This window comes from Centrocercus urophasianus, unplaced genomic scaffold (genome assembly GCF_019232065.1).
Source record: "Centrocercus urophasianus isolate 14NV4802_14NV808 unplaced genomic scaffold, USGS_Curo_1.0 seq_13, whole genome shotgun sequence".
NCBI lineage: Eukaryota > Metazoa > Chordata > Aves > Galliformes > Phasianidae > Centrocercus > Centrocercus urophasianus.
In genome coordinates this window covers 39,997,886-40,012,267 of record NW_024884475.1, presented here as the reverse complement: position 1 = coordinate 40,012,267, position 14,382 = coordinate 39,997,886, and the positions used below count along the sequence as shown (strand labels likewise).

The 14,382-nt window shown below is 41.6% G+C and overlaps 1 long non-coding RNA gene across 3 annotated transcripts in view; it reads left to right on the top strand.

The window, feature by feature from the left end:
* LOC122157252 overlaps positions 1 to 14,382 on the top strand; it is a 37,033-nt gene that overhangs the window by 20,747 nt on the left and 1,904 nt on the right. For 2 of the 3 annotated variants that reach the window (XR_006167816.1, XR_006167815.1), the window contains exon 3: positions 13,328 to 13,388. This is a non-coding gene — a long non-coding RNA (uncharacterized LOC122157252). Of the gene's footprint in view, positions 1 to 3,434; positions 3,520 to 13,327; positions 13,389 to 14,382 lie in introns of those variants that run through there. The other variant, XR_006167817.1, reaches the window with a different exon arrangement.

The following is a 14,382-nucleotide window of genomic DNA, read 5'->3' as shown; positions in this document are numbered from 1 at the left end:
TCTGTACTTCACTTGTTAAACACAGTAAGCCTTCCCTAAAGCCCTGCTCTAAAAAGGGCTGAGCTTGTGCTTAAGTATAGACATCTACTTTGTTGTGTGAGATGTGTTCAAACATGTTAAACATGTACTGCTCAGATCTTCTGACCAATAATACAGGGAAAGGGAAGAGCTAAGAAGCTGGGACCTGCCTGGGCACTTCCTCGGTGGATCTGGTTCTGGGTGCAGTCTCCTTTACAACTGTTGATGTTTCAAGGGTCTGTTTACCTTCAGTTTAGCCTTGGTACTTAAAATAGGCACAGTAGATTTTATTTTCATAGTTTACTTACGTATTCCTTTTTTCTAGCCTTTATAGCAGAGGCAGTTCCAGCTCTGTATTTATACACCACCTAGCACAGCTGAGATCCTCAGTTAGGGCACCTGGGTACTGTTGTTTGTTAGACAGTAAGTGTGCACTGCAGTTTAAAATTCCTGAGCATCTCACTGAAACAGAACAGACTGAAATCCCTATTCTGTCATTTCAATAGAACAGCATCCTTATGCCAACCACCAGCACAGAAGTAGTATTTGGAGCTGCTAATCTCAGCATTTCTTAAATTAGCTGGTAAAGTGGCTTTGAAAGGAAGACATCAAAGTAATGCAGCTTACAAGTGGCTATTACAGAAATCCTTAAGGAACAGTTAATTTTGAAGGCACAGAAATGCAAGTGATGAAAAGCAGTGACAAAGTAAAAGCAGGTTGCTTCTTAATAAGCAAGAGAAGGGCAAAATTATCCTCCAATACTAAACATTTTCCATGTTTATACAAGTCTCCTCTGCTTCTCGGTCTCCTTTTCACCCAGTATCTGCAGAAGAAACTAAACCAGGGAGCTCCCAAGGAATAATTGTTTAATGTCATGCATTTGGATGACTACAAAAAGAGTCACAAAGAACCAAAGGGTAACAGAGACAAACTTCCTCTTCTCCCAGGCGGGGAAGGACAATTCTGAAACCCAGATTCCTGGAGAAGACCCTAGAAGGCATCTGCTATTTTCCCCATTTGCTCCCAAGTGTCATCAGCGTCAGCTGTTGCAAATGCACTTTGAGTGCTGTTGTCTCCTAGACCTTGGCCTTTCTATAATCCATTGTGGAATGGCCACTTCTAATGAACTGGCCACATTTTAGATGTGAGGAATGTTTTGTTGAGCAAGAGGTTCAGTGGAAAGACAGTTTTATCAATGATTACATGCTTGTGATGGCTGCAGCGTGTAGCATAACTGAAAAGGCTTCATAGTTTGGAAAATGCCCAGTAGAATTATACTTCAGAGTAATCAAACACTGTTGCAGAGAACGATTATCTGACCCTTTGGTTCCCCTCAACCAAAGTCCTTACTGTTTTGTGCAGTCTCTGCTTTCATGTAGCCACCGAAATAGGTCAGATGAGCTAACTGATACTAAGTTAAAAATTAGTATTAAAAAAAAAAAAAAAAAAAAAAAAGTCCTTTTCATCTGCACAAAGACAGAGGAGAGAAAACAAGAATGAGTGGCTAAAGGAAAGGCTGATTTTTCTTCAGACGCTGTGTGGATTTATGTTGGATACAAGTAGTCTTAGGCAGCTCAGTCATGACTGTAACAATTGTACCCTGTGCAGGTAACAGAATTTGTGCTTTGGAACTCCTTTTTAGCTGTCTATTTATTTTGTATGTCTTCATAAAAACAAGGCTCTTGGCAAATGCTAAGGCTGAAATTCCTGAATCACCAAGCATTTAACGAGTTAAAAGAAGAAATGTTCAACAGAAGTGAGAAGAGTCATGGCCCAAGAGCTCCCCAGATGCTAAAGAAGATTCCTGCTCTGAAACAAACACGGATCATCACCGTCAGTAACTTGCCCTGGGTTTTGTTACGTTGTCTCTCTCAGAATTTCTGAAATGCTTGCATCCTGTAGAATCTGGAGACATCTGCCTCCTAGGAGAATTTTGAAGACAGAACGATGTGTTCCAAAATGCATTTTGTGTTTTTTAAAGCTTGTGCTGGAACCAAACAAAACAGTGCTATAGTGAATGGGCAAGGAGGCAGTTTCTCAGATTCTCAGGGACAAAACCGATTCTGTTTCTAATTTATGATTTTATTTGGTTCATGAAATCATTTCTGATGTGGCATTAATTTAGAAGCGTGTGCTCTGTGAACACTGAGGCTTCATTGCACCTTTGTTTACTCAGTCAGTGCTGTAGCAGTTGCTGAAATATTTTGAAAAGCTGCATGTGACTTTGCAGAATACCAGCCAGCTGAGTGGGATAAGAACAGGAGCCTCAAACTACCCTCCGCTTCATATTGCAGAGCCAGTGCAGTAGGGTGAATACTTATTACTGCAATTCTATAAACAGCTGTACAGCCATGCCTGTTGTTAACGAGCCCTAACCCATATGTGCTTACACAAACGACCTTTCTGAATTTTACATTGTAAGCTGTGCCCTCTAGTGTGGTGACAAGGAATCTCAGCTTTAGCTTCAGAGTGTTTGAGAAAAGCCCTGTTGAAATCAGACCGGTGGCACATCTAGCCCGCTATTCTGGCTCTGACAGGGGCAGTGTGGGATGCTATTTAGGGAGCGCTTATGAGCCTGCCTGTGTTTCACTGTCTGATCTCCTGGTGTACCGTTGCTATTTCAAGCACAGTGGAGAGTACTGGGCTGAGTGGTGGTTCTTCCAGTTTTATAGTAGAACAAAATGGAAACATGAACAAGAAGAGAAGAAATAAAAATTAAGGAGCCCTGTTACACCCTTTGGCTGTACTACTGGGGCATCTGTTCCATGGACAACTGAAAAATTAAAGATTGACAGGCGAGCTTTCTAGAGCTTTTCAGGGAGCTCTTTCTGACCTTAACAGCAACAAGAGTAAACACTTGTGGTAGTTTCACAAAGCGTGTTGAGAGGGAAAAGAAGAACAGGCTATAAGCGAGCTTAGAGACAAGGAGCAGATTTCTGATAACGAATAGGAGTTTTCAGTGTTTCACATTGCTGGGTCTTATACTGCAGCTTCTTAGTGTCACAGAATTAAAAAGCAAACAGTCACTGTCAAGTGAATAGGAAGAGACATGCCTCTTATTATCACTGCACAGGAAAAGGAATAACATCTCTTAAATATCTTAATAAGAGCTCACAAAGCTTAGTGTATTGTATTTTTCAGTAGAAGCCAGATCAAAATCTCAAGTCAAGACTCAAGACACACTGGGAGTTAGCCTTTTTGCTGCCACAGGGGTCTTCTTGACAGTTGTTAAAATCTTTTTGCATTGGGTCCTTACCCAACAAAGCAGAAAAATGAGAAGGTTGAAGCGTCAGTATACTTTAGACGTGCATCACGCTCCTGGACGAAACCATAAACCCGACTGTGTTTCTGTCCCGCCTCTTCCTCCTATCAATTGCGAGTGTTGGCTTTGCACGCTTGACTCTTCTCTGTGCAGCATTTCGCACAGCCAGCAGGTGGCATGGGAGGAGAGAGAGTGTGACGGTGAAAGCTCTCTCCTGCCGTACAGAGACGGGTTCTTAGGTAGGTATTTTACGGCTTTATGGTATTTTACATAGCTTCTGTCCCAAAGACGTGTGGGGAGTAAAGTATTTCCAGTTTCTTTGAATCTCCCTTCTTCTTAATTAGAGCTTCTTAATCAAGTCCTCTGTTACTGCTTATCCATACGCGTAACTTTTGCTCTGTCTTTACATGTTGGTCATAGATGCGTAATTATTCATGTAACTCTTTTTGCTTTCTTAAAGAACAGTGACCAAACTTGGGCAAACCTCCGAGGTCATCTTACCCAGGCTGAGAAGAACAGAGGGTTATCTCATGTTCATCTTTGCTCTCATTATAGGATGCTTCCTTTTTTTTTTTTTTCATGACTGGGTGTTGCAGACATTCACAGTCTTCTACAAATCCCTGTATTCTCAAGTGAACTTTAGCCTAGCCAGTTGTTCCTTGTTCAGTATTTGCACAGCTGAGAAGTTCTTTTTGGCAGAAGTAATTTAGCCCTTTTTTTTTTTTTGTACTCCTTTTTTTTCCCAGGTTTTGTCTGACATGTCAGGATCATTGTAAATCCAGCTGAAGCCCTTCAGAGTCCTTGAGGTGTTTTCTAGTTGGGTGCCACTGCAACTTGTATGGATTCTTTGCAAAAACACCTGTTTTCCATAAATTTGCAAGGAAACAGCTAATGACTGTCTTCTATCATTTTTTCCCACAGTAGAATGCATTTCATCCTCACTTAGCTGACTCAAGGCAATTCACAGATATAATTGCTATGCAACCTATCCCATCCCTGTTGCATCCTGAGACCTTTGTCCTTTCTCACTAGTGTTAATTATCTTAGCTGTCTGACTATGGCTGAGCTTTCCAGTAGCATGAGGCAGAGAAGGTACTGAAGTTTTGATTAATGTTAATTTCTTTCTCCACAGGAAAAAAAAATATCTCCTGTGTTGTTTTGTTCATCAGAAATGTTAATAAGGAGTGACTCCTTGGTATCTAATATCACTTGCTAGCTGCATCTCACTGTGCCCACTTTCCTTGCTTTTCCTGGATATTTGTGCTGCTCTTAATTTCCTTTAGTAGTCTGTCTTAGCATTTCTTCTTGGGTTTGAGGGAGAGCTTAACATTTGTCCAGGCCAGTCTCCTGATTCATTTCCTACGCTTTCTCTAAGCGCGTGTGCTGTGCCCGTAATATCAAGGAAGGATAGCTTTCCTGAAATCACTTTTCCATGGAGATTTTTTCCCATGCCAGTTTCCTCAGTTTGTTAGTCACTCACTTTGAAAGTCAGGCTTTCTATTTTGATGTTCTCCATTCTCCTTTTTCCCTGCTAGTACAATAGCATTTCATATGCTATTTCATTTTTGGTTCTTGATGCTTTTTACCTACCCTTCTAGAGATTTTACCTACCTTCTAGAGATTTGAAAGAGGAGGGGGGAGATAAGAGACACCAGAACAAAGAAGACAGCACACTGAAGAAGTGTGAAAATCTATTGGAGCCCAATAAGATCAAACTAATCAAAGTTGGGGATCAAAGTTGAAGATTTATAGATTTTGCTCAATTTAGTCTTTCCCTGTACACAGTTTTTTAATCCCTATGCTTGATAGAGACATACTGAGAAATGCCAACAAAATGCCTTTGTTCTTCAGTGGAATTTCTACATGCAGCAGCGTGGCAGGGTCACTATACAGCGCAGCAATAGTTGAAGTATAATAAGACATAATTTTGTTCTGTTACCTTATTTTGCCAGTGATGAGCCATCCAAGCCCCTAAAGCATAAAATATAGTTGAATGTATTTGGCTGAGTTCTATGAAATGTTAAGCATGTCAAGGACACCCCAACATTCACTGAAGCTGTGGTATTCTGTAGCTCATATAAATTAAATAATAATTGAAATGTTCCAGCAAATTCATGCTCATAGACCTGGGTGGTCATCTAATTTCCCATAGACATCATGCTTTGACTTCTGTCTCAACTTTTTATCCTGCCGGGCCTACAGAAAAATGCAACATAAAAGACATCCAAATATTTATTTTCAAACAACTTTTAACAGAAATTTATCAAAGTTCAAAGTCTGAAAGGCACTGAGAAAATAAACACAGGTTTCAGTGATAGAAAAGAATATATGCGTATGTGTTTGTAGGTTGTAATATAATCTTGTATTATTTTTCAGACAGGAAAAGTTGATTTTGAGAATATACCAGAAATGTGTTTTTTTTTGCTCCTGGAAAAGGGCAGCTCCTGTGAGGAGACTCAACAGGACACTGGTGCAGATTGTGATATCATTTTACACTCTCTTACAGCACATGTTGACAAGCATTACAAGCAAACATCATTTTCATCCTGGGTGCATTCTCTTAACCTAGATATGATGTTAATTACTGTGAAATGAAGCTGTGTGTTGTAACTGAAGGATGCTTTAGAGCCATGTCACTGCTGTCTTCACCTGGCTCATAAAAATGTGTTCTTTACACCATCTCAGGTATTCCCTCGGATTCTTTAGGTGCCAGGCAAAATTTAATCTGCCTTTCTGAGGAAAGACTTTGTTGAGCTTTGTCTGCAGTTGGTCTTAATGAAGTATCACATGAGCCAAGGACTTGCAGAGGAGAGGAACAGAAACAAGTCATAGGGGTCCTAAGTGAGCTTTCTTTTGACAAGTACTTTTCTCACCTCAGCTTGCCTATCTATTCTTTCACACTTTTTCATACATCATGGAGTGCAATTATTTCATTTGTAGGAGGTTAAGATACTCTTAATTTTCAGGAGATGATTTGTGCCAAATCTATGTATTTCTGACTATGATTGTGCTCCCTTTGAGAAGATAACAATTCCCTGAAAGCTGCAAGCACTTTGATCACATTATAAATCATGCAATTGAATTCTAAATGAAACTCTCAGTTCCCTCACTCTGCCTTTCTTCCTGGGTAGCCTCATCTATCACCTTTTGAGAACCCTTTACAATTCATTTGCAAAAGGATTCTCCTAAATATTCTATGAACTCTGGTGGTAAAGTGCTTGTTTCCTCACCCAAACATGCCATATTACAGATCTGGTACCACACAGTTGCACGGGGTTATCTTTGTTGCTGTTACTTATTTCTCTTACCTGAAATAAGAAACCAGGGATATAAATAAGGCAGCTGTAGGAATCTTTCACATCTTGAAATACTGCTGACATCAAATCTGCATGCCCTAGTCTGAAACTGTTCTTGCAATTTCCTCTTTCTTGAGTGTAACCATTGCAAGAGGATGTCAGTGGTCACTTAGTCATGTGCTGCTTTGGTGTGATGGCAGGAGAAAGCATGGAGTCCTTTCTCACCCAGTTACATTAGAGGAAATTGTGAGATGTGACCAGCAATTGGTGTCTAACATGCCATGCAGTGACTCCATCCTAAGACTCATGTCATGTGGCTAAGGGTGTGATTTTTTCTTTACTGAACTATTCCCTATTTCACCCTTGCTGCAGTGTCAAAGGATACAGCTAACCTATGCAAGGTATTCTTGTCTGCACTAAAGTTCTAGCTTAATGGTTCTCATATTAGTGACCAGCACTGCTTGCAGATGATGTTAAAAGATCAAAGAAGATGTAACAAGATGTTAAATTCTCAAACCTGAGTTTAGCAGGCACAACAGAGTGCAACATTGAACTGGGTCCCAGGGGTTGACAGGGAGCTAGATTCTGCAAGATGCACAGGCCTAGGAACAGCGCAAGAGTGCCATGCTGCTTGTGCTGCTTGCCTTCTGAGGAAGGTGGAGATGGACAGGTACTGCAGTAGATTCTTAGGCACCATTCTCTTCCCCCCACCCCCAGTATTTTTTTTCTGCACCACTTTTGTTTTGAAAAAAAAAAAAAAGCTGCAAATAATTGAACACAGTGTTGCCATGAGCAGCTGTGACCGGCTGTACACACAGAGGCAAGCTGGAGACCTGCCCACCCGAACAGCTGATGAACTTTGTTTATTGCACTATAGTAAAATCCTGCTAAGTGTGTGTGCTCATCCCGCCATGGTGCCAAAGCTTTCAGCAGGACTAAGAGAAGGTGAAGCTGAGCTGCTGAGCTACTCGTCTGCAGCCTGTCTGTGTGTCTCTTCTTCTCCAGCACTGTCCACTTAAGACCTCTGTCATCAGGCATGTTTTCAGGGAAGCAAGTGTCTTTTGTGCCTTTGGCTCGCGTTGCCCTGCCCAGAGACAGGAGCTGGAGGGCTGTGACACAAACAACCTCATTGTATAAGCTGATAGACACAAACTATTTGTGTCAAGGCTGACATATAAAACATTTGTTTGCTAATGGCTGCCATGGACTAGCTGGGAGTAGGGGTAGGAGCTATGACACATTCTGGCCTGTTTCTGGGCCTGCCAAGTTTGCATTTAGGTGTAGCAGACATTGGGAATCGGGAAGAGACCCCCAGTGAGAGCCATTTTTTGACGTTTTTTGTCTCTTTCCTCATTTATGGTAGTAAGGTCTGCTCACTTAAGGACTGGGACAGCAGAATTTGTACGTGCTAAGACTCCAGAGAGCTCAGCTATACTGCTCTCACTGCTATTGCCTGCTAAAAGATACTTACATTTCAGAATTGTATTAGTCAGATGATTGCCTGAATAAACAGTAATGTAAAACAGGTTTGCAAAATAATCTAACTGCGGCCTTCAGTACCAGTGTGTGTTTTAGAAACAAGAGATCAACTTTTGACATAAGACAGACAGACTCAAAGCAAACATTCATTGAAGGTCTGCAGTTTCACACAAATGCACAGCCATAGTAAACTCCAGTTAGCAGAGACTGTAAAAATCCTTTGCTTGCTGTGCAAGACATCTACTTTAGTCAAGAAGATAGTATGTGGAGATAGAATGTATCCAGGTTTTGATGCAGCTGTGTAAATTTTTAGCTGCAGAATTGGTTTGTGAATACTTTTCAAGCCATTAACAACTTGCATGTAGGGCTAATGAAATTAAAGGAAACAGATTCCTAAAGCATTGCAGTGGGATTTTAAGAATCACTGAATCACTTGCTCCCATAGAAATATATAGAAATTTTATCTTTGACTTCAAAAGAAGAATAAGGTGAAACCATAACCATGAATATAGCTACAACTTATTTCAAATCTGCTTCACCAGAGTCTGTCCGATGGTATCCCAGTGTAAGCTTTGTAAGGTCAAAGTGGCATTCCTGTGGAACATGACTCACAGGTCAGGAAAACATGTGCCACTGGCTTGCTGATTTTAAGTGTGCACTCTGTAGGTTACAGTTCACTCAGAATTGAGTATGGACTACTTGAACTGTACTCAGTCAGATTGAATCCAAAATGAGGCATATACGCATAAGAAGTCTCTCTGTCCCCTCCGTTCACGTCGAGTGAATACTGAAGTGAATAGATGCACCTGGCAGCATTACACAATAAACTGGCTTGTGATTTTCTCTGCACTTTGGCATTCTCTGTATACAAAGAGAGTGAAATCAGAGAATTTGTGTCAGAGGCCAGGATTTTCATCTGCTCCAGTGGGATTTGAGCCCTGAATTTTGACTGAGAGTTGCAGACTTTAATCTGAACTTTTTAGGTAGTACATGCTTCATAATACAGGAGAAAAAAAAAAAGTATGTGGTCACCTTTTTATTATCTTATTTTATCTTATTTTATTTTATTTTATTTTTATCAGAGATTCTTTATTATTCCTAGCACACTTCAGAGATGTTTCCAAGTCTGCCTCTTCTCTCCAGTGTCCTACAGGAGTGGTTTAGTAACTGAACCGTGTGACTAATCAGCATAGCAGCAAGGCATCCCAGACAGTTGACAGTTTCTTACGGCTGTTCCTATAATAAGATCAGAGATACATTTGGACTCTGTTGGCTTCCTGTTTGTAACAGATAATGAGGGAGGAGACTTTTAAGGCAAGAGGGAACACAATCCTGGACTGTTTTTGTGTTTCAGGTACTGGACAGATGTTTACTGCAAGAGAATGGCAGCAACTTTACCTTTGGAAAGACGCGGTCTTTCAAATGAGAGTGCAGTAACTGAGGGCAGTGGCTTAGGTGATGATTAATGTCCTTTGTGAACTCCTTCCTGGCTTCCACCTCTGACTTGAGCTTGCATGTGGGTTTAACAGATATTTTCCGTGCCTTTTGTTGAGCCAGGTGGGATCTGCTCTGTAGAATGATGGGGGAAAGCCCCTTTCTGCCTCGGATGATGATGTTATCAGATGAAGGAGGGAAGCCGCTTCTGAAATCATCCAGGCCACTTTTTAAGAACCTCCAGCGCTGGCTGTTAAGTGAATCGGAGAATCTATGTTTGTTGCTGTTTGCTGGCAAGAGTCTTGATGACAGCTTTTCCATGTACCTGAAAGCAAAAACCTCTAGTTAGTGCAGGAAATACTGGTTTTCTAAGGAGGTATGGTAAGACTCAGCTTGCTTCTGTCAAGAAAGCATGCATAGATGGCTAACCACATCTAGCCTGTGCTGTGGTAGGTCAGCTCTGCTGTTTGCCCTGTGCAAAAGTGAGGTATCTCAGCTGAATACCAAACATGTAGGGCCACTCAGGCTGTGAGTGCTCAGGCATGAGAGGAGCTGTGCTAGGTGCTGTCATTCAGAAGCCAGAGGAGATGCTAAGTTACACACCAGAGGCTGAGGAAAGTAATGTGCTTGTTTTCTGTTTTCCCAGTAAAGTTTCACAGTGGAAAAAACCCTTTTGCAAACTTCTCTAATTCCAAGTAGCACAGCTGGAGCTTCTAGAGGGAGTAGCAAACATGCTAGAAGGAGACGCAGGCTAATGAAGGACCCCAGGCTCCTCACCAGACCCCCCTGGCTCCTATTCACCATGGAACTGTGCTCATCCCAGCAACTCCACACCACTAGGCCCTGGCTGCTGGGCACAGAATGTTGGAGCATGGAGGTTCTTAGTTGCTAGGAAATTGTATCCAGTGGCATCACTTAACTCATCCCCAGGCTTGTCCTAACTTCTTTGCCCTGTCCTTGGGACACACGTCCCACATGCCCCTTTTCCTAGTCCCCATGCTTGCCAGTTCTGCCAGGAGCCCTGCCAGGTGACACAGTGCCTTCTCAGCTGTTGCAGATAAGAAAGTTGAACTGTGTTTTGGCTTTCTGCGTTGGCAGAGTAGACTCTCTTTGCTCTGCAGCTATGAACAGCATGGCGTATTTCATCTGAGCTCTCAGTTCAGTTCCTCCCTAGGTGCTGCTGCACTTGTGCTTGTCCCTTGGCATGAGAAGGTCTTCCTAAGCAGCTTGAGTCTTTTTGCAGGACTCATCAGCAACAGAGACAACAGAAAGCTGTGGGCTTGAGGAAGTTCTGTCAGCCTTCCTGGACTCTAAATATAGTGGCTCCTCCTATTACCTGAGAAACCCTCCGGGAAGAACAGAGATGGAGTTTAGGATTTAATGCATGAGAGTGTAAGATCAAGCACTTGGAAAGCTTTGATGATAGCGTGCATGACTGTTGCAATCTGCATTGGAGGAACATGCAGTCTAGCAGCTATAACTTGATTTAAGGTAGTGAAGCTTTGACAGCAGGAGATTTACAGATTAGATTGGCTTGGCACTGAAAGCCAGGTCCTCAGAAAACTTTTTACTCTGTTAGGTTATCCCAACAGTACAAAAAGCCAGTCTTTTAAACTCCCAGTGAGTGTCCTGCAGCTTCCTCTCCTTCATTTCCTAACAAGATCTGTTTCACCAAGTCATACACCATCATACACAGCCACTAGCAGCACTCTCCAGTCCTACAAAGTGTTCCCACCATACTCAATCCTCTAGCATGTTTTTTTTGACTGTGTTCAGCTTGAGAGTGCACCAGTTCAGCAGTGAGTTCTCTAGCATTGCTCTGTGGCAGCAGTTAAAACCAGATGTGCAACTGAGCAAAGAGGACATGGTGTGGGCAGGTGGTCCTCATAGGGAGAAGAGGATGAAGGTTGATTATATTCAAGGTCTGGAAGGGAGTGGAGTTGAGCAGGGAGAGAAATCTGGATGTAGAGAATGGTAAGGAAAATGTGATGTGGAACAGTGCTCTGTCCTCCCACACAGACAGCCTAGTTTGCCATCTCCCAGTCTTTGGTGTCACACGCAGAAGCAGCAGACCAAGCCAGAGGTAGCTAATGAGAGGGTCTGAGTAGCTGCATTTGCTAATTTTGGTATAATTCAGATTATGAGGAATATGGCTGTGTGTATTTTTTTTTTTTTTTTTTAAGTTACTACATGTCCTATATCCCAAGTATCCTGTGCATATGAAAGTATGTGTTTTTCTGGCTTACAGTTCATGGGATCTGTGTCTTTTTAGCTGCAGTGTAAAAAGCTAGAGTCAACAAGGACTTTGTTGCTGTTCTCATAACAGCTAATGTAAATTTCCTCAGAGGAAAAGCGCTATAGTTAAATCTCTTATCTTTTAAAAATACATGGTCCCATATCTAGAAGTCAGTGCTGAACACATCCCCCAGCCTGGCCTTTCTGATACATTTACTTCTTGTGTATCCACATCCAGCTAAACCAAGAGCAAAGTTACTGCCCACAAAAAGCAACTTTGTTCACAGAGCTTTCCAAGGTCACTGTTGAACATCATGATTGCAGAGTAGTTCTGTCCTACAGTGAACTGCTTTTCTGCCAGCAGTTAATTTTTAGTGTGTGGGAGTCATGAATTAAAGCTTCAGTGCAGTGAAATCTGATTGCTCAGAAGGCTTCCAGAAACATCTCAATTCTGAGCTGAAATCAGTACCTTATAATTGCATTATTGTTTTACTAATTATGTGTAGTACTAGAAACATACATAATACGTGTGAATTCATTGATGACAAGCATGCATACTGGCTGTGCATGAAAGACAGAAGAGCAAAGACTCTGACAGCATTTTCCTTGTATAATACTGATGCAGTTGGGCGTTTTCCAAAAGTTGTTCCTCGTAGACTTAGGAGTATATTGCATATAAACCTTCTACAGATCTTCCTGGCCCATGCTGTGAGACATCCAGCCAGCAAATGCTCTTTGTAGTGAGCTGACATGAAACTTGAAATGCTAAGGACCTGTAAGTTACTTGTAATATGTTTTACGTTTTGTTGATGAGCTGGGATGAGTTAAAGAGCAGCTAGGGGTTAAATTCCTGACAGTATGCAAAACAGGAGAATATTCCACCATCACAAAAGCACTGTTTTTGAAAAGTAGATCTCAGTCCTTGTAATATTTACTTCTGTTGAATGTCCCAGAGGAAAGTAGAGGTAGGGTACAGAAACACAGCAGTGGAGATGGAAGTAAATAGAGCACCACAGACATACAAATGAAAGAGCACCACAGATACACAAATGAAAGAGCACCACAGATACACAAGCCGAAAACATTATCCAGCAGAAGATGAGTGGAGAAGTTTACCAAAGGTTTAGATTGGACAGAATCTAGTAGAGTATTTATTGGGTTGAACACTTTTCTGGTTACATTCACATTTACACTGTTGAGATGGAACAACACTTGGTTCTGGAAAGGCTGTTTTAACACTGCCTCCAGGTATGGCTGGATCCAGTTGGACCTGGTGTGAACAAGTTTGTCAACAGTGATGGATGATTACAGCACCTAATTCTGAAATAAGGACAAGCGTGATTCCTATCTTGAGTGAAAAAGAACAGAAATCCATGACGCGACATGGATGGAGACAGAGGAAATCAAGTTAAACTCCTCCTACCTGCTGTTTTCACCCTCTGTTATGGCTAACATAAAACATTCACTAAAGAATGGTTTAACAGTTATTAAAGGACAAGAGTTGGAGTAAGGATTTCTGGGATCTATTTGGCTGATACCAAATATATCAGCCTATATGATTCTTTACATCCTTCTTTGACAAGTTCTTTCCTTCCTTTTATAGATGCCTAGGAGCCAAATAACTGCTGCTGCACAGAGCTGAAGAAGCCACAATGATTACCTAAGTAAGTAGTATCTTGTTGGTCTTAAAGATTCTCTCAGTGCACTGGACAGGAATCTTCCATTCATGATTAATTTCAAAACAAGGTTTCTCAGATTATTTTATCACATGGTAATCAACAGGAGAAGCCCTGAACCAGCCTTCTGAGAGCATGAAGCTTGCCTTTTTCATCATGAGAAAATCTTAGGGAGCCTGGCAATAAATGTGGGTGATGGAGGCAGCACAAGAGGTATCAAATTTTATAGCTGACTCCATGATTGCTTGCTTAGGTTTGTCCATCTGTGGTTCTCCAGACCCTGACAACACACTTCTCCCTGATTAACCTCCCCTCCATACCCCTTGCGGACTGATATTTCCAAAGAGATTCTGCTGACAACATTTTGATGCGCTTCCCTTCTGCAGATCCCAATGTTGTCTGTTCAGACCTGTTTTGTCTGCCATTGGGAGTGAGGAGTGGAACTTCACATAGAAAGACTTCTTCTCTGGTTACCAATTTGCCTTTTATTTTTACCTAAGTGACTGTCAGTGAGGCCTCAACATGTGAAGTGGCACCTGCTATATTTTGCAGAACAGGTCTGCCTGTCATTTTACCCTTATTTATATGGTTAGTGCCAGAGGCATACCAGAGCTGGAATCCTAGTTGTAGTAAGTTCTATACAACAACAGAAAAAGTAAAAATTTGTCACAAGAGTTTACACTGCAGGTAAGAGAACGGTGGAGCACATAAGAAGAGTTATTAGATTGAGCTTCTGTAATCACTGTCATTTTAAGTGGGAAAGATTCTTGAGAATGGCAGATTGAATAGTAAAAAAAAAAAATGAAAGGAGTGAGGAGATAGAGGAATAATAGAATGTGTAAGAGGAAAAAGAATAAGGACATGACGATATTGTGGGGTAGGAACGTTTAAAAACATTTCCAAATGTGGGCCTTATCTGCCCTTTCTTCTTCCCATTTCCTCGGGACTTTGGCATGGGAAGATACACCTCTGTTGTCTCAGG